General features: G+C 36.2%; 1 long non-coding RNA gene across 1 annotated transcript in view; it reads right to left on the reverse strand.

Annotated features, from left to right (window-relative positions):
- Positions 1–13642, reverse strand: part of LOC150103229 (uncharacterized) — a 33187-nt gene extending 19545 nt beyond the window's left edge. Inside the window, exon 1 of the long non-coding RNA XR_016548858.1 lies at positions 13322–13642. This is a non-coding gene — a long non-coding RNA (uncharacterized LOC150103229). The remainder of the gene's footprint in view (positions 1–13321) is intronic.
- Between the last annotated feature and the right edge of the window lie 7590 nt (positions 13643–21232).

A 21232-nucleotide genomic window follows, 5' to 3' on the forward strand; every position in this document is an offset into this window, starting at 1 on the left:
GCTGCCTCCACAATGCCCTTTTTCTCTGTATCGCATGCTTAATCTCTTTATTCATCCATCTCACACCTACCTTATTTCACCTTCTCACCCTTGGAATATACTTAGACATTGCATCTACTAGATAGTTTTTGAAAATCCACAAAGCCGCATTGATCTCTTTTCCAGCTAACTCCTCATTCCACGCTACACCCGCAAGCTGTCTCCTGAGATCTTCATAATCACCCCCCCCCTGTAGTTTCACATATGCCCTTTTCTCACAGGGGTCCTCACACTGCTGGCAACCATCCAGGTAATCACCTCATGGTCACTCTCACCAATTGGTGGATGATTTGACACCTCATTTATAATTACATCCTCTGATGAGATGACTAAATCCAAGACCCCTTAATCTTCATGTGCCCTCTGTTACATACTGTCTGAGGTAGTTATCCCTCAAAAACTCAAGTTCTTTACTTCCAGTTGCTATCTCATCATTCCAGTCCATATTGCCATAATTAAAATCACCCATAGTGATCACCCTTTTCTTATTTGCTTGGCTAATTTGACTATAGATTTCACTATCACCACCATCCACATTACCTGGTCTATAACAACATCCAACCAAGTATATGATTCCATTCACCTCTATCTCACACCATACTGCCTCAAAACCACTGGCACTATTTCCGTCTTGTATCTCTACTTTGTATGGACATAACTATTTCTCTATCATCAATAGCACTCCCCCTCTCTTTTTACCCCTTCTATCCTCATGAAACACATCATACCCTTCCATCTCTATTCCTGTCAGGATGTCATCCTCTTCCAACCATGTCTCACTTATTCCGACTATCTTTAGTTGAACAGATACAATTAGTGCAACCATTTCATCTGCCTTGTTTCTTATACTTCTAGCATTTGTATAACACAATAGCTCATTTCTGGATCTACAGCTAGTTCCACTGATACCACTCACTCGATGTGATCTCTCCATGCTCAACTGGGGCCATTTACCTTTCTGCTTCTTCAATTTAGAACCCTTTTCAATTCCAACTGTTTCCTCTTGATCCCTGGTCATCGCATTCCTTTACTGCCTACACATGCTCTCATCTCCTCTTGGAGCATCCACCTTTCTCACGCTGTGTACCCCTGTCCACCCAGAGCCTCCCTGTTTCCCTGCTCCTCTTGCACACCCATTCTCTCATTTTCTATACTCATACCACTCACTTCCCCATTAATATCCACCTCTTCAATCTCTCCTTCTCTTCCACATCACTCCCCTCTTGACCTGATTCATTCTCTCTATTCACTTCTCTACCTTCTAGCAGCAGGCTCTCCAAGCAACTCACACCATAACCACTCAAATGCAGTCCATCGCTCCCATACAGCTCACTTCATCCCTCAAACTCATTCCACACATTAACAAACGTACTCCCATCTCCTCACACATTTCAGCCAGCATATCATTCATAATCCTTTGCTCTCTGCCTCATTTCACCACAGTCATACCTAGGCAACACACTGACTACCCTTTCTGTCACACTATTCTCTTTTATCCTTCCAAGCAGCCTTCTGATATCCATTCTGACACACTCTTTGTCCTCTCTCAAATCATTTGTACCAATTAATACTATTAACTATTTTGCTCACTCCTGCCTCATATTCAATGCCTCAATCACTCTACTAATTTTACCGCCTGGAAAACATACCTTGTGCATTCTATCCTCTAGCACACCTTTAATAATGAAGTCGCCATATAATGCCACTCGCTCATCTTTCATGTCATCATGATTTATTTTAATAGTTTTGACCTGAATTCTCTTAATTTCATTCCTCGTCCAATCCAATTTAACTTCCGAATCTCGCGACGCATTCTTCTGTCATTCAATCTTTCTAACTCTCGACCCCCTCTTTTCACTTTCACTCTCATTCATCCTTCTTTGTTTCCGTACTTTCGGTCCAACATATGTCCAACTTTCGCTATCATTCTTCTCACTTTCACTCTCATTCATCTTTCTTTGTTTCCATACTTTCAGTCCAACATGCTTCCAACTTTTGCCATCATTCATTCTTTCGATTTCTGTGTCACGCCATTTCTAGTTTCATTCGTTCTCTCAATTTCGTTTCCTTCCGCCACTCTCGCCTCACTTTCGTCCCTTTTAACATCCGTTACGGTTTTCAAATCTCTTTTTCTTTTTTACTGATTTTTTAACATTTTTTTGCCTCTCTTTCTCACCATCCTTCTCTTTCAAATGTGCACTCATTTTCCCTGCGACATTCTTGCTACTAACACCAGTTCCTCGTTCAGGTCACACTTCGCACACACCCTTCTTCCATCCACAAATCATTTATGTAATCGAAAGATTACATATAACAGACCTCACACTTAATGAAATGACAGAAATCTAAATTAAAGTCATGGAATGACAAAGACACCGCTTTTTTTTTTCCCCATGCAGGTTACTAGGTCTAATAATAACAATTTCGTAATTAAGTTTAAGCAAGAAAAATCCCCCACACTAATAATACCGGTAGCGCACAATGTTTACAGCCACTCTTACTCAAACAATTACGCATATATACTTAATTATTCCTAGAATAACTTATCTCAATCAGGAACTCTTCTTAGACACATCTTGCATCTCTACTTTGTATGGACATAACTCTTTCTCTATCATCAATAGCACTCCCACTCCCTTTTTACCCCTTCTATCCTCACGAAATATTTCGCGAGGATAGAAGGAAGTCACAGCGATGTGCATTATTCATAATTCAACCCCCAGATCCATGACTTAAACTGGTTTGAACACTGTCTTGTAACTATCTGATCAAAAGTATCCGGACACCCCTCTGTAATTCGTAAACTGATGTCTAGATATCACTATGACCCCATTTCCAGTATAAAAGGAGGCACGGAGCTGTATGTTCACTGATAAGAAGTACGAGCAGAATGGGTAGGTCAAGGGACCCCAGTGACTTCGAATGTGTATGACTCGAATCTTAGCTCTCTCTTCTTTTACAAAACAGTTTGAGTCTTCGTCTTCCTATTGATCTTTTTCCTGCAACCTTAGCATCAATGAAAATAACAATGAAGTTCCATCCTAACATCTTCAGTTTTTTTATTATTATTATCCCATGGTATTATTACACCAGATCATAGTGGTCAAATTCATGTATTTTGTACAGCACCTTTTCTGGGTTGTCATAAAGTTCACATTTAGAAATATTCATACAAGTCAGTAAATGCAGTGGGGTGATGCTTCCTTGACATTACAGATTTTGCAGATGGGGAAGACTTTTTTGTCACTGTTGCTAAACTTGATCGGTACTGTGTCGCCAGTCTTGAGGCAGGTAGTATCACAGCGATTAAACTTGGAGTTGATGGTAGCTCCTGATTTTTCTGCTGAATATCAGTTGTGAGTCATGTCCTGGAGAATCAATCATTCTTTTTACATTTTCTTTCTGAGTAGTTTTAAAAAGATCAAAATCTGTGGTATCACTTGATGTTGCAGCCATTTTTGCTACTTCATCTGCAGTTTCATTTCCCTTTAATCCTACATGGAATGGAATCCAGTGGAAAATTATTTCGGAATCCTTATGTAGTTTATGTTTTTTGCTATGTCTCTAAGTATTTCTTGATAGCTAGTGTAGCAGTTCTTAATAGCTTGAAAGGCTGCTAAGGAATCTGTGAAAAATATAAATTCCTTTGGGTTTTGTTTATCCAAATGTTGCAGTGCTGTGTTTCAGCACTGCAAAATTTGGTGAATTAATAGCCACTGCAACTGAAGTGCAGTGGCTATTAATTCTGCATGGTCTGAATTGCATTCTATACTGTTGGTTGTTTTTAACTCTATATTTTGAGAGCCATAGATGAGTATGACACTCCCAGAATTGCCATTTGGATTTTTGAGCCATCCGTGTAGATCTTTGAGACAGGTCCATATTATCATTTTTGAAAGTGGTAATGATCTCAAGATTTCAGGGTTCTCTACATTTTTTTTTTTTACTTGTGTTTCCCTATTTCAAAATTAATAACTATATTTTTCCTGTCTTGATTTGGAGGAAATGCTGGATAGTTGGCTATTTTATTTGGACAAACCAAAGGAATTTTATTTTCCATGATTTTATGCATTGTCAATTTTTTCTTTATTCTGTTTGTTGGTTGCCACTTTTTAAAAAGTTCGCTTGTTCTATGATGTGGAAAGTTGCCTCTTTTTTCTACAAATTTAGTAAGATTTTCTTGCCACCTAATTTTTAAAGGAACATGGTTGTATTCGAATTCTGCTATTTTTCCAGGAGTTTTATCTTCAGTTTTAATAAGACTCTGCCATTCATGACAATTCATTCACTCCCAAAGACACATCCGAAAAGATCTCAAGAATTCTCAATAAACATAAACTACTCACTACATTCAGACCATGTAGCAAATTAGCCACCCTCATCCGCTCACCCAAGGACAGCATTCCTCCTTTATCACATCCAGGAGTCTACCAAGTACCCTGCTCATGCAATCAAGCCTACTACGGTCAAACAGGAAGAACAGTGAACATCTGCGGCAGCGAACATAAAAGATACGTCCGGAATTTTCATTATGGGAAGTCGGGCCTAGCAGACCATGCTCTGGATACCCCTGCACACAGGATCAACTGGAAAAACACAAAAGTACTACACAGAAACCCGTATAAATCAGAGTGACAGAAGCCGTAAAACACACTCCAAATCTCAACAAATATGGCTGTATTAACTTGCCAAAGATCTGGGAGACAGTCATATTAAGAAAAAACTAGCACTTTTCTAGGACTCTAGTAATATATGATAGCTTTTTTTTTTTTTCAGATAGAGGGCACCAAAGTCAGGTCTTTGTGTTGCTGCTACAATTTTGTTTAAGTACACCATGTTGTTTTAGTCTCGCGTATTGTGACAAACAGTGTTTTTGTGCTCTGAAGATGCTGGTTATAACACCAGCGAAATATCAGCATCAAGTTAATAAATTAATTATTTACTTAAGTATAAAGAGCTAATAAGCTTCATTTCGGCAATGAAAACATTACTTAAATTAAGGGGATATTAAATCCCGCATAGTTTTAAAACCAAATAAGAAACTCAAAGATCGGAATCAGAGACTTTATAGTTTACTATATTCGGCAAGAAACTCTCTGATTCCGATCTTTGAGTTTCTTATTCGGTTTTAAAACTATGCAGGATTTAATATCCCCTTAATTTAAGTTAATTATTTACTTAGTTTCTGTGTTCTATTATACCGTTAAAATAAAACAACATGTTCGACGAACACATAAGTCTGTCCACACTTATCCTTATTGAATGTCTAATGTATTTCAAATCATAAATTACTGTCTCAAAAGATGGCAACTGAGCATTCTACATTTAAAGCCCTGTGTGTGCACGCGCACGCATGCATGCACAGGAGACAATGTTTTTCTTCCATCCTTGAAATTAGTACTTAGCTTCTCATAATAAACTAGTTTCTTAATATTTGAGAAATGAGAAAGGCTTTTTGTGGTAGGTTTGTGGAAATACAACAAAAAAAACAAACAAACAAATAAATTGGAATAAAATATTTATTCCAATATATTATCTCTACTTTGTACAGGAAATGCTGGTTGATTAAAAAAAAAAAAAAGTTAATGCGAAATTTGGCATTGTTTGGACCTCGCAATATTTTTAGTCAAGTTGATGTGAAGAAGTGGCCAATCACAGACAATCAACCAAATGATCATTTGTAATTTGGTTTCTTAATTGATTTTTTATGATGGTCATATTTGAAAAAGCGAATTCTGACAAGTACGTCGATCCAAAACACAACAGAATTTTTCGTGCAATATCAGTTAATATTGGGAATTTTTCATGTGCATGCTTCCAAATGACTTCATTGTTTATTGATTTTAAATATAAGCTATTCTGAATGTTTATTATCTCAAGTTCTACTTCAGCTTGGTTTATATCAAACAGCCCACTAATTTTATTTGAAATTTCTGTGATGTTCACATCTTCTTCATCGACTTCTGCTGAGCCAGCGAACATTATTGTACAATAGAAGTTCCCTATCATCACCTGCCTGTAATTTAAATAACTGGCGTTGCAAGGCTTTTCCTCGAACAGAATTTACAATTTTAAATGTAATATCCAAAACATCTTTTGTGTTTAATCTTTTACTACACAGTACTTGTTGGTGAATAATACAGCAGTATGTTAAAAAATCTGGATATTTGTCATCGTTTTTGGATAATTAAATGAAGCCTGATTTATTAACTATCATTGCAGGAGCACCATCAGTAGTAATAGATACAAGTTTAAAAAGCGGAACTTCGTGTTGTTTCACAAATTCATCAAATGCCGAAAAAATACCTTCTCCCCTAGTCCTTCCCAATAATGGTATAATTTTCAAAAGTTCTTCTTTACTTGAATAATCCTGAAATACCATGCGAATAAATACCATTAACTGAGCAATATCAGTGAAGTCGTTTGATTCATCAAATTGTAATGAAAACACAAAACATTGGTGAATGTCTGACATTAACCTGGCCTCGAAACTTTTCCCCAGCAATTTGAAACCTTGTCTGCAGCCTAGACGTAGTCTCTCTCTAGCGACATCTCAAACCGAGAAAAAACTCCTTTCTGGAAGCGGGAAACTCCTCTCTCGAGCAACGTGGATCCAGGCAGTCTCTCTGACGGAGACTCTGGACCGGGCTGCCTCCTCTCTGACAGAAATTCTGGAACCGGGACCCCTTCTGCTTGCTTCAGTTATTAGGCCTCCTCTGAGACCTCGCATGAAGTTTGACAACCCCCAAAGAATCGGTACGAGTCTTTCATCTTAAGTTTCAAGTTCGGCATGCCTTTTGTTCTCCTCCACTTTCTTTTGATTGTAAGTTGCCTTAAGTTACAATCAAAAGATGGTGTGCCGGCCATCGGAATGTTGTTTGAATTCTTTCTGATTGACTTCGGAGATGTTTACACTTAGAGCCTGCAAGCCTTTCTCATACATGCAAGTTTCAATAATAATCTTTCTAATACTGCCATATACAGCTTCGGTGACAAAAACATTGCCTTTGTTTTTAACACTCTAACATACTCTTATTAAAGCAGTATATACAGTTAGCTTCAAAAGAGTTATTTACAAAAACATCTAATACAAACTATACTGAGACAAACAAAGTTTATTTTTTACAATATTCACATGGGACTTAACCTAAGTAAAAAATCGATGTAATGTGCTTTGGAATATTTAATATTTAAGCTACAATCGAATTTTTACACTTTGCTTATAATCGTATTCACTCGGCTCGCTGTTTGACTTCCACAGATCCCAATTAATTCATTTACCCGGACTTATAAGAAAATTACTGATTTGACAATTTTAACAAAAAATAAATAAACAATAGCAATACACTTAAAGAAAATTAAAAATAATACAAGATAATGATAAATAAAATATTATGTTTTCAGTTTTAATTAAATTTGTAAGTAAGGAGGAATACACAAGAGATCGACCAAAAATCGCTCCGCGATCGACGGGTTGAATACCCCCTGTCATATATCAAGTCTCTATTAAGTCCGACATGTGTTTTTATTTCCCTAAATTCTTCACTATGAAAACATTTTTTTTTTCTTTCTTACTATTACTTTTTTTTTTTTTTTTTTTTTTTAAGTGTCTGCAGAAGTAAGGAATGACAGTGGCTGTTCTGGATTTTTGAGAGGATTGGGGATAGGTAGAGAGTTCTCATTTTGTGAAGGGGAAAGCTGATTGGAAAGTAGACAGATTATTCCAGCTCATGCTAAGTTTTTTTGATAACACTATATTGGCATACATATTTACTTGGTAGATAATGTTATTTATATATATATATATATATATATATATATTTGTTTATATTTATTTTTTATATAGTTCAGAAACCCTGCTCTAGAGACCAAATATGGAACTGTTTCAAGCCATTTCGGGTCTCCAATAAGTAGGAAAGGTGGTCTCACACCAAACAATGAAATTCATTTCCTACTTAAGTTTGCATTCCTCTTGAATATTTCCTACCACTGTATGTTTCATTCGAGTCTTTCAAAGTAATTACTCCATAGATCTAGAATATCTTTTATCTTCAGTTTTCACGTTACCTTTGAGAGTTATTCTTGTTGAGAGGCTTATACGCTGGTTATACATGATAACTAATAATTAAGGAATTGACAGTGTACACTAGAAATATAAATTGAATAAACTTTAATATATACTTTCCGAAATATCGGAAAGTATATATTAAAGTTTATTTAATTTATATTTCTAGTGTACGCCGTCAATTCCTTAATTATTAGTTACCTTTGAGAGTACTCTTCTATTTCTAAGCTTTTTCAGTAGTCACCAGAATGTTTTGCTACCTACATAGCATAGCTCTTAACATTTTCCTCTTTCTTTTAGAACATCTGTCAACTTATTTGCTAGAACTTTCAATTTCTGTATAATTTTGTCTGTCTCAGAGACATCATGGGATACAATCTCATAGTTCTATAAGCACACACAAAAGAACTCAAACCAATAAATGGAAGAAATTAGACTATAAGCCTAAAGTATTATGAGGGACAACCTCTATAGATGCTATTGGCTAGCCTTAGTGTTGAGCAGGAGACCTAAGGATTAAAGTTTCCAAAATTTAGGGAAGTTTAACACATCCATATTTATTAAGATTAGGCTAGTTTAAAAAACCTGCTGTTAATTCTAAGAAAAATCTTTCAAATTTATATTTATTGTAGGGAAGCATAGTAGCTTTCTTCCATTTGATTCTATATCCAAAGCATGGTCAGCTAGACCAAACAGATCATAGTTATGGTAGCAGATGAATTTCTTGTGTTCTTCTAGGCAGATTTCCCAGTTTGACCATAATAAGAATTTATATTTCTAGTGTACGCCGTCAATTCCTTAATTATTAGTTACCTTTGAGAGTACTCTTCTATTTCTAAGCTTTTTCAGTAGTCACCAGAATGTTTTGCTACCTACATAGCATAGCTCTTAACATTTTCCTCTTTCTTTTAGAACATCTGTCAACTTATTTGCTAGAACTTTCAATTTCTGTATAATTTTGTCTGTCTCAGAGACATCATGGGATACAATCTCATAGTTCTATAAGCACACACAAAAGAACTCAAACCAATAAATGGAAGAAATTAGACTATAAGCCTAAAGTATTATGAGGGACAACCTCTATAGATGCTATTGGCTAGCCTTAGTGTTGAGCAGGAGACCTAAGGATTAAAGTTTCCAAATCTTGGGAAGTTTAACACATCCATATTTATTAAGATTAGGCTAGTTTAAAAAACCTGCTGTTAATTCTAAGAAAAATCTTTCAAATTTATATTTATTGTAGGGAAGCATAGTAGCTTTCTTCCATTTGATTCTATATCCAAAGCATGGTCAGCTAGACCAAACAGATCATAGTTATGGTAGCAGATGAATTTCTTGTGTTCTTCTAGGCAGATTTCCCAGTTTGACCATAATAAGAATTTATATTTCTAGTGTACGCCGTCAATTCCTTAATTATTAGTTACCTTTGAGAGTACTCTTCTATTTCTAAGCTTTTTCAGTAGTCACCAGAATGTTTTGCTATCTACATAGAATAGCTCTTACCATTTTCCTCTTTCTTTTAGAACATCTGTCAACTTATTTGCTAGAACTTTCAATTTCTGTATAATTTTGTCTGTCTCAGAGACATCATGGGATACAATCTCATAGTTCTATAAGCACACACAAAAGAACTCAAACCAATAAATGGAAGAAATTAGACTATAAGCCTAAATTATTATGAGGGACAACCTCTATAGATGGTATTGGCTAGCCTTAGTGTTGAGCAGGAGACCTAAGGATTAAAGTTTCCAAATCTTGGGAAGTTTAACACATCCATATTTATTAAGATTAGGCTAGTTTAAAAAACCTGCTGTTAATTCTAAGAAAAATCTTTCAAATTTATATTTATTGTAGTAGCTTTCTTCCATTTGATTCTATATTCAAAGCATGGTCAGCTAGACCAAACAGATCATAGTTATGGTAGCAGATGAATTTCTTGTGTTCTTCTAGGCAGATTTCCCAGTTTGACCATAATAAGATATATATATATTTTTAAGAGTCCTGATTATTTTTTCTGAGGTGCCCCAGATAAAGGAAATAGTAACAACATAATTCAACATTAACTATAGTCTGTTCAACAATAAGAATGTCAGGGGAAGGGAGAAAAAACCAATTTGTTAATCTTCTTAGCATTGTAACCCATTGGCTTTGAGTTTTGATAGCACCATACTGTTGAGAGGGAGAGATGAAAGTTTATGTATATATCTAACTGTGTGGGTGGGTTTTCTATAAATGGAGGGGAAAAAAGGTGCCACTGGGAAGATGCATGAGTAGAGTATTTAGAAAAGGCAAGCTATTACTATTTTTTTTTTTCTGTAGTGAACTGGATTCTGAGGTGCTGGCTATTCAGGTGGAGAAAGGAGTAAGGTGTCTGAGCTATGTGGCCAAATATAGAAAACCATCAGCATATCTTAGCCAGATAGAAAGTTTGAGAATGGCAGCATCATGGGCATGTTTTTCAAAATGTTCCATAAAGAAATTGGCTAGATCTATGAGGAGAGAACCATAACTATCTGTTTATATATAGTAACTTTCATAGAGAAGAAGGCTAAATTGAAAGGATCAATGATACAATGATATCAGGTTGCTTGTTCTTGGAAATGATCTTATTATGGTTAAAGTGGGAGATCTGCCTAGAACTTCATGTTGGAGGCTTAATGGATTGCATACGGCACTCAGAAAGGATTAAAACAGAATTTAATTCTTCCTATATTTCGTCTCAGTCAATGAGACATCTTCAGGGATTACAAAAAAACTAATGTAACATAAATACAAATGACAAACAATACTAAGCCCAACCACGTGGGTGACACTCAAGTCCTATCTAGGTGGAGTGCCCTCTAAGGGCGGTTGTAGGTGGCCTGGAATGTAAAGTGTGACATCTGGTGATAAGCATTTCCCAAATCTTAGGAAGCTTAATGCAACCATATTTGTTAAGATTTGGTTGATTTGGTGAAAAAAGTACAACCTACACACACACACAGCATTTAAGCCCCACTGCAAACTTGCTACCCTTATCTGCTCTACAAAAAGATCAGCTCCCACATCTCAGTGCCTGGAGTCTATAAACTATCTTGTTTCTGTAAACTGGCATACTTTGGACAGACAGGCAGATCAGCTACTATCTGCCTGGAGGAACATAAGTCATACACCTGCAACCACGACTATGATCAGTCAGGCCTGGCTGACCATGTCTTGGATACAACCCACAGGATCTCATGGAAAAAAACCACCATGCTCCACCACAGCAAATTCAAAAGCGAGAGAGACTATTCTTAGAATCAGCAGCAGCTCTCAGGAATTCTTAACAAATATGGCTGCATTAAGCTTCCTAAGATTTGGGAAACGCTTATCACCAGATGTCCCACTTTACATTCCAGGCCACCTACAACCGCCCTTAGAGAGCGTTCCACCTAGATAGGACTTGAGTATCATCCACGTGGTAGGACTTAGCATTGTTTGTTATTTGTATTTATGTTACATTAGTTTTTTTGTAATCCCTGAAGATGTCTCATTGACTGAGACGAAATATAGGAAGAATTAAATTCTGTTTTAATCCTTTCTGAGTGTTGTATACAATCCATTAAGCCTCCAACATGATGTCCTTACAGCACTTAAGCCTCTACACATGGATCTACCTATAGAACACAAGATATATATCCACCTCAGCTGGTCTAGCTGATCATGCTTTGCACAGAATCAAATGAAATAAACTATGCTTCACTGCAACAAATATAAACTTGAAAGATTTTTCTTAGAATCAACAGCAGATTTGTTAAACCAGCCTAATTTTAATAAATATGGATGAATTAAACTTATCAAGATTTGGAAAACTTTAATCCTTAGCCCTCTTGCCCAACAGCAACAATAGAGGTGCCCCTCATCGGACTTTAACCACGCTACCAGCCAGGACATATATATATATGTCCACATTTCCGTTGCGAAGTGCATATTAAAATTGTAATACCATTGATATTACATTGAAATTTATGATGGATACCAAGCTTTTGAGGGTGCATATTTGATCTTTAATGGTCGGTAGGGTTTTCTTCCACTTATTGTTTTCAGTTCTTTTGTGCACTTATAGAATTTTGAGATTGCAGATTTGAGATGGCACATATCACAAGCATTATTTCGTGTTATAAAAAACTGAATTTTTCTCTCCTTTTGCTTAAAATATCACTTTTCTTTGAACAACTATCTCAAAACTCCCAATAATCCTCGACTTGAGTATATAGAATACAATTATATTTAAGTACTCAATTTCTCATCAATTCCTTCCACTATTTCACATGGTCATTTCATTTCTGCTGTGTGGATTTTCTAGATGTTTCCCATGATCACTGTTCATCAGAAGTGGCAATGGTGAGTCCAACAATCCCCTCCAATTATAAAAAAAATAGTAGCAGTCTCTTCAAAGTTCAACTATAAACACATTGAACAATCTCCCTTTCCTCTCTCAATCAATGGGGGGGGGGGGGGGAAAGATCTTCAAATCCAATGTTCTCATCTTTCTATCTATACAGGGTAATAATATACCACCAGAAGTCAAAAAGCCTGTGAAATTAACAATACCATTCTTTTTCTTCTTCTTTTTTTACCATAAAAAAGAAGAAAAAGGAAAAAAAAACTGAATAGCTCATGACAAAATTCTTTTCGACATGTTGCAATGTTTTCTGGCAATACATGCAAATCACTAGCAGAGCTATCATAATCCATTAGTTATGCCAATATTCAATTTCAGCTCATGGATACAGCAAATATTATGAAGATTCCTCTTAATATCTATCTTCAAAAACTTCACTTTGTCACATCCTGAAGCTTCAGTCTTGTTTACTTTTCAAATATGTGATGGTTTCAACGTAAAAACTCGACCTGTGCATGCAAAATAGACACGATTTTAGAGATTACACTCATACTAAAATTTCTGCTAGCTCAGCTCAGAGCGAATGCGAAATACATCCTTTGCTTGGTACTAATGATCACTCAGTAATTTCCTTGGTTGTTTTGAACTTGTGCAGAGGCAAGCAATTGCTAAATCTAAAATTTTGGAAACTTTGCGAGTGAATAATTCCATCTAACCTTGCACAGCATGTATTTTGTTACATACGGAAAAAATTTGTAAAACAATAGTCTATTCATTATATTCGTGCAGCTGTTTAAAAAGCAACTTTTAAACAATTTTTATTTAACATTAATAACGAAATAATATTGTACCTCATTTCTTATGTAAAGATCTTATTTACGAACACCCTTGTAGTCATCCAGGTGAACCATTACCCAAGCAGGAACTGCAAATATAGAGACAAAAATTATTACGCCGTGGACGGCTTTCTCATAGAAATTAATTCTAACTTGTGGAGGCCCAGAAATTATTCCTCGCTTCTGGAGACAAACGTTTCTTAAAATCTGGTTATTCTGACGTGAAATCGTACGCAGCAAAGAAATCATTGTAAATATAAATGTGCTCAAAGCAGCCAATATCACCACAAATCTCTGCAGAATATTCTAAGTACTCTTGAACGAAATGCTCTTTATTTCTCCATACCCTCGTATAGCAGACATCAGTGAACGAAATGTGAATTTTTTTTAATTTTCCTATACCCTATATATCGCAAAGTAAGGTATAGGTATTATTTCCGGGAAAATTCCTAATAAATTACGATAATTAAGCTAATAAATTACGCCAACAGCAAAAACGCGTTAAAATAATTCAACAACCAAAACAAACTTCCCAACACCTCCGTAGCGCAATTGGAAGAACAGCGGTACATTACACCCTTCGATTGGAATAGGCCTAAGTTCGATTCTCGTCGGGACGGGAGGAATCTTTATGTGGACTTTTTCAATCGAAGGTGAGTTAGCAGATCTCATACGGGGGAAGCAGAGTTTTTTCTCCCGGAAACTCGGGTTTTTCATTCCGTATACAGACAAATCGGCCCTTCAGAACACACGCAATTTACAGACAAAAAATACTAGTTGTAGTGGTGGTGGAGATGATTGGTAGTTGAGGTTCGGTGTAGTACTAGGTTGAGACAGTTGTATAATAGTAGGTGTCCTCCCGCGATGAGTCCTCGGACTCATTGGAGGTGTCACTAATAATAATAATAATAACACAAAAAAATCACCAAACTGCCATACATCTAGAACACATACAAAGCCTAAAAATGCATTTTCAAACACATCGACTATAAGCTGGTGTTCACCACGAACCAAAAATTGCCAACACTTCTAAAGCCTACAAAATCTCACACACACAAAAAAAAAAATACTAGAATACCTCAATTTGGTATTCTAGTATATATAAATATAAATTGTTGAATATATAAGTTGAATATTTATATATTCAACTGTCAAAACGGTTCACATCCCATTACTCCCAGCGATGATCTTATCCCATCATATCCTTCCTCTACCCCAAAAATAGAATTTTTGGGGAAAGGGGAAGGATATTATGGGATTTCTAATTTCTACCTCCAAAAGTATTCTCTGCCCACCTTTAATAATATACAAAATCCAGTTTTAAAAAAGTTCACATACCCCTTGCCTCACCAATAATTCTCCCACATCTCTCTATCCCCACATTTTCCACCCACCCTTCTTTCAATCATACTTTTTTTCCTTTAACAGCAGATAAATGTATATCGCCATATGCCGAGATGCTGCTGAATAAGAATACAGTAAACAACATCCTACAAAGGTATGTTTGAATTATTCCTCCTATATATTCTTCATATATCTGTCTATATAAAACCTCAGTAATGCCCTAAAATTTGAGTAAAAAGCCAATGACATAAAAAGTAGCACTCCTAAACAAAAGTAGGCTAAATAGCCATAAAAAACTACGTATTTTTTTATGTACGACAGCATATGGAGTGAATTATTTAAATAAATCATGTGTACAATCGAGCAGAATTATTAGTTTGCCGTGAAATTTAGTTACCTCTAGCTTCAATACTTTAGCTATCAAAAAATGGCGATTCCCCCAGTATAACCAAACTGCAAAGGTTAATGGAGCATATGAGTTTATTATTTTTTTTATATGACTCCCGCCTACGAAGCCTATTAGTATATTCGTACCATAAATGAGCAAAGGATTTTTCTATTTTTTTAAATTATATATAAAAAATATATTTTATATATAATATAAAACGATAGGAGCCTGTGTAGCTCAGTGGATGTGGCGTTTGCACCCCACCGCACTTGGCCGCACGAAGGAAGACTTCATTTCGAGTCTAGTAGGCGACCAGGTTTTTCCTCCGGAAACTCGGGTTTTTCGTCCTGTAAACTCAAGAGAATTATTTTTTGTCTGAAAAAATTAATTATTTCAGACATTAAATATATTGTGTTAGGGTTAGGGACCACGAGATGGCGGCACATTTGAGCCGTCTCTCTTCACTGCGTACCGCTTAATTAGTGATAGCTTTGGGCCATCTGTCTCTGATTGGGTACCAGTGAAGATTGAACTGCCCACTCAGTCTCCAAAAGTTAGATAGGGCTAAATGGCCTCGCCTACTCCCGTATACGGGAATAAAAAGGCGTTAGCTGATTTTTTTTTTTTTTAAAAAAAATATATAATTTAAAAAAATAGTAAAACAGGCTATATATATATATATATATATATATATATATATATATATATATATATATATGGATATATATATATATAAGGCCTGTGTAGCTCAGTGGAAGTGGCGCTTGCGTCCTCTGCGCTTGGCCGCTTGAAGTTAGACCTAGGTTTCTCTAAGCCTATCTTCGACCGGTTCCCGAGTTAGTCGATCTCTGGCACAGTCAAGCAGGTTTTCCTCCCAGAAACTCGGGTTATTCGTCCCATAAACTCAAGAAAATCGACCGTAGTACCCACATTATTTCAGACAGTGACATATCTTGTTAGGGTTAGGTACCAAGAGATGGCAGCACTTGTTTGCCAGCCTTTTCATCGGCGGCTGCTATAATTAGTGATAGACATGGGCCAGCTATCTCTGATTGGCTACCGGTGGAGATTGAACTGCCCACTCAGTCTCCAAAAAAAGCTAGATAGGGTATGAAGGCCTCGCCTACTCCCTATTAGGGAATAAAAAGGCGTTAGTTGATTTTTTTAATATATATATATATATATAGGGTTACGAAGTAATTTTATAATCTTGGTTATTTAACTCCTAATCCCAAGTATGCAAACAATTAAGTTTGCGCCTGAAACATAGTTCAAGTCTAAAGATGGTACAACACTAGGGCAACTCATTGTAAAGGTGGGTAAAGCTCTGATCACTATTCTTAGTATTTTCCCATAATGTAAAGCACATCTCACTAAAAGATGTATACTGCAATACATTATGGGTGGAGACCCATAATGTATTGCAGTATACATCTTCTGGGTAGTGACCGGTTTCAACCTTTTTTGAGGTTCCTCAGTGAGTAGCTAGACCCTAAATACCAAGGTTTAGTAATACAGAGCCTTATCAACTTTACCTATATAACTAATATACAGTATCCCCAAGTTAAAAAATTAATTACATATATGTATATAAATATGGAAAAAAATGAACAGTCTATATTTCTAACCACTGCAAATGAGGGCCTCGCCCATTGCAGGAGGTTTTGGGTCTACTACTCCTATGGTGACCCAGTCTATATTTGGAGTGTATCACAAATATCCATGCCTATGAGGGATTCGAACCCACATCCCCTTGGATAGAGAGCGGATACGCTAACCACAACGAAAATGACAATAAAATCTGTTGATTGGCTCTTATTTAGGGGAGACAGTCCGCATTGCATACATAGGTAGCATTTGGCAACGCTACATTTCAATTGCCTGATTACAATATATTACATCAGCCAATCATATGCAATACTCCAGTAGTTATTGCATCATTGGATGATGCAATGCAGTTGAGTGACGACATCTCTGTCGTAAGATGATCCAATCACTAGCATAAAGTTAAGTCTCGTAAGGCGAGTAAGTGTTTGTGCGACTTCCTGGGCTATACTCCCATTTACTCCTGCATCAGATACCACACAAGTGCTGGAGTGTAAATCCAGCAGTAGTGATACCTTGTATTTGTGTTAATAGTGCAAATAACTTTTGTTACATTTGAGGGAAAAGTGAGTTTGCAAGCCAGAAAAAGGCCATCTCTTCTTTAGTGAAAAAAGGCATATCAGCTTTATTTCGGATGCAAGATCTGGGACAAGGCCTGGAACCCACACCTCCTCTGGTACATGTGCGAGAAATGTTTCGAAGCGGCTGAAAGGCGGTAAAGTGTCTGCCGTTTGCTGATCCTCTGGTTTGGAGTGAGCAAAGCAATCAAGCAAACGGCTGCTACTTCGGTATGGTACCATCTATTTCGGGAGGAACCAAAAGGGAAAAGAAGTGGACAATAGCGTACAATATATCATTTGCTCTCCGACTAGTTCCATACAGCGAAGTACTTCCCGTTCCCGAACCTCCGAAGGAATTTTTCTATCGATTCAGAGGATGGAGTCGAACAGATGTCGAGTTCTCCCGAGTTTTCTGCATCTAATGACGATCCATATGTCGGCCCATGCGCAGATGACCTCACCAAATCACATATAAATAAATTAAATCAATTCTTAGCTAACTCTAATTCTCTGGATGTTGTCATTTGCTCAAAAAGTTAAGGATTTTCCATGCTAGAATTCCTAAATTATATGAACTTCCAAAAGGCATTATTTTTTTTTTTTAGTGGTTGATTGTATCGGTTGCATTTTTAAATATAAATAAAATTAATAAATCCGCTAATGACTTTTATTCCCTATCGAACTTTTGGAGATTCGGGGAGTAGTTCAATTTCGATCGGTAAGCAATCAGAAGTGGCTGGTCCAAAACTATCACTAATTATAAACGGCATTCGATGAAGGGAGACAGTCACCGTCACTTGGTTTCTGACTAAAACAGCATATTATTTGTCTGAATTCTGCGGTTGACTTTCTTCAGTTTACGGAACGACAGATACACCAGCTTTCGTGAGGAAAAAACCTGTTTAAATATTATTTTTTCTAAAATCCCCTGACGTCTTCTATTTTTCAAACGTGGAGATCAGGCTCCAAGTTTTGGAAAACGGCCAGTTTCCAGACTTAATTAAGGTTATCTTATAACCCAATCATGATAAGAAAAAAAAAAAAACAGCAGACAACTGCAGCTATATCATTATACATAATTCGAATAGGTCATTTTGTTATAAAGTGAAATGAGTTCTCTGGTCACTTTTCAGTGATTCATGTTAAAAACATCAGTTTCCCAGAGAAAATCTACACCTTCCTTCCCTAAACATCGATTATTTAGTAACCAACAGAAAAAGTTTCCTTTTCAAGTCTTTAGTTTCAGGTTTCTTTAATCGGTAACAAAAAGTTAAAACTTATAATTTCAATACTTTCTTGTGGTGGTTTATTATTATTACGAGACATCTCCCAGGAATCATCGCAGTAGAGCACTTTACTTTGCTCCTCTACACACATCACCGTCTTCTCCTACCACTTAATTCCAACCACGCACGACTCTACAGCATCAACACCTAAATCATTTACCGCTCACCAACACCATTTTTGTCTGTAAATTGCGATTATTCTGTGTATTCTGTGAATTCTGGTTACTTTTCATTGAAGGACAAATTCTTCATCCAGGTGAAAAGTTGTATTCTGAGTTTTCCCACATTCATCACTGTTTTCGTATTATTAGCGTATGATGATAGAACGGCCGTAAGTTCCATACGGTAGTACAGCACTATCATATGCGACCAATATGAAGCAATGAGTTTTAATGCATTTTCCCCCCATCAACTGTGTGTGTTCTCTTGGCATATTTGCCTGGTTGAGGGATGAAAATCCCGAGTTTTAGTAAGAAAGAAACCCTATTCCCGTATGAGACCGACTAACTCACCATTTTATTGAAAACACCTGGCAAAAGTTTTTCTGGCGTTATAAACGGAATTTGAATTCGGCTCTTTCCATACAAAGCGCTTGTCTATACCAACTGAGCTACAGAGTCTCATTGTTTTCAAATTATTTAATGGAACACTTTGAAGCGACTCTTCTCTCTCGACTCTTACTCTTTTTCCCTTTACTTATCTTCAATATGTTGAAGGAGTGTTGGTCATTTTCCCATATTCTAATGAAAAGAGACAGGCAAAATTTTGGTTGAAATTAACAACTGCTATTAATATTATAGATGGTATTCTATAATATTAATAGCAGTTAATATTATAGAATACTGTAATTCGTCTTACCAACAGGGACGCGCCGGCCATATGTGCAATGTGTGCGATGCACACAGGCGCCAGATTAGTCAAGACGCCAAAGATTTCAGGCAAGGAGGAACTAAAATTATTAAAAAAAAAAAAAAAAATTTTTTTAAAATTATTCATTAATTATATTAAATTAAATTACATTTTTGTTTAAATTTTAATTATATTTTATAGATTTGTCTTAAACAAATTATTTATAATCACTTATTTGTTATTATTTCTTAAGATCTTATTTTATTCTGATCCTAGTTCTAACAGGTAGTTTCGCGTAAACAAGTAAAAGCTTGAACTGGTGTGAGTTTACTGTTTACAGGATGACGCGCGTTTGAATTTGTTTAATCTTGTTCAAAATCGCATTTACTGTAAACATAGATAAGAAAATCTGATGCAGTTTTTATTTTTATTCTATATTCTGATGATAACAGCAGAATATAGGTAACATCTTGCAATGTACCTGAATCGTCATCAGAAAAATTTAAATCATTTGAACAATTACAAAAAATGGACAAAATTAATTACATCCTTAAAAAATAAACCTTGTATTGATCATTTGCAACAAACAGTTTTAGATAATGAAAGGAAACATTGGTATAAAGTTATAAAAAGAATAATTTTTGTAGCACAGTTTTTAGGCAAACAAAATCTAGCTCTTCGTGGTAAAAGTAATAAACTTTACGATCGCAACAATGGCAATTTTTTTAAAATGCATTGAAATGTTAGAAAAGTTTGATCCTTTTATGTCGGAACACACGCGACATGTAGCTAATGATCCTGACTTTAAAAATATGCCCTCACTTTATTGGCATCAAATATTAAAAATAACGTTTTCATAAAGTTTTTTTTTTTATTGGGGGGTATAGGGGCGCCAACTAAAGTTTTGCACATAGGCGCCGGACACTACTGGCGCGCCCCTTCTGAATGGAACATTCATAAGTGAATGTTCCATTCAGAAGTGAATACTGCATGATCACTGTCACCAACCAGGGGCACAATCTTTAACCTGGTTTGACACTATAATCAGATCTAACACTCTTTGACCTCGAGTTGCTTCTGTCGCATGCTACTTGAGGAAGTTGTCTCGCAACAGCTCAGTAAATTCAGTTTCATTCTTCTCGTGTGATTTCATAGGTACCCACTGAATGTTTGGATAATTAAAGTCCCCCGTTATGATTATTCTTTTCGCACTCATTGTATTTATTTGTTAATGCATTTCTTCATCACTAGCAACTGATCCACTAGATCTGTAACAACATCCCACTGTGTATTTAATCTTGTTAGTGTCCGCCTCACACCAGATGGTTCAAACTCACTGCCATATGAAAAATTGTTACTAGTATTACAGTCATAGGCCTCAACTCTAACCGGATTCAAGACATTTCATATAATCACAGCAAACCGCTTCTTCTCCTGTCTATCCTTCCTAAAGATACTGCACTCTTTGCACTCGATATCAGTTAGTATGTCTGCTTCTGATAGCCAGGGCTCACTGATGCCAAAATGAGGTACCAATATGTACCTCATTGAAAACAAGCTCTACTCCTTTTATAGCAGAGTGACGGATGTGTTGGGCAAAGGGAATGGCTACACATTAATACTGCCGGATTTTGTTAAGGCTTTTGACAGGATACTCATGGAATACTCTTATGCAAATTAGAACAATTGTGGATCTATATTAAACTGGTGATATGGATATGAGAATGACTGATGGACAGATACCAAAACGTAGTGTATAGAGGAGCAGAATCAGGGATGAAGCAGATGCCCAGAGGTATGCTTCTGTGCTTGAACCACTATTGTTTAATTTATACATTGATATAGGAAATGACTTGAAGGGAGATATTCAATTGTATACTGATGAATCAAACTT

The sequence above is a fragment of the Typopeltis vanoorti genome, chromosome 9, assembly GCF_054136105.1.
Source record: "Typopeltis vanoorti isolate ZY-2024b chromosome 9, IOZ_Tvanoo_1.0, whole genome shotgun sequence".
NCBI lineage: Eukaryota > Metazoa > Arthropoda > Arachnida > Uropygi > Thelyphonidae > Typopeltis > Typopeltis vanoorti.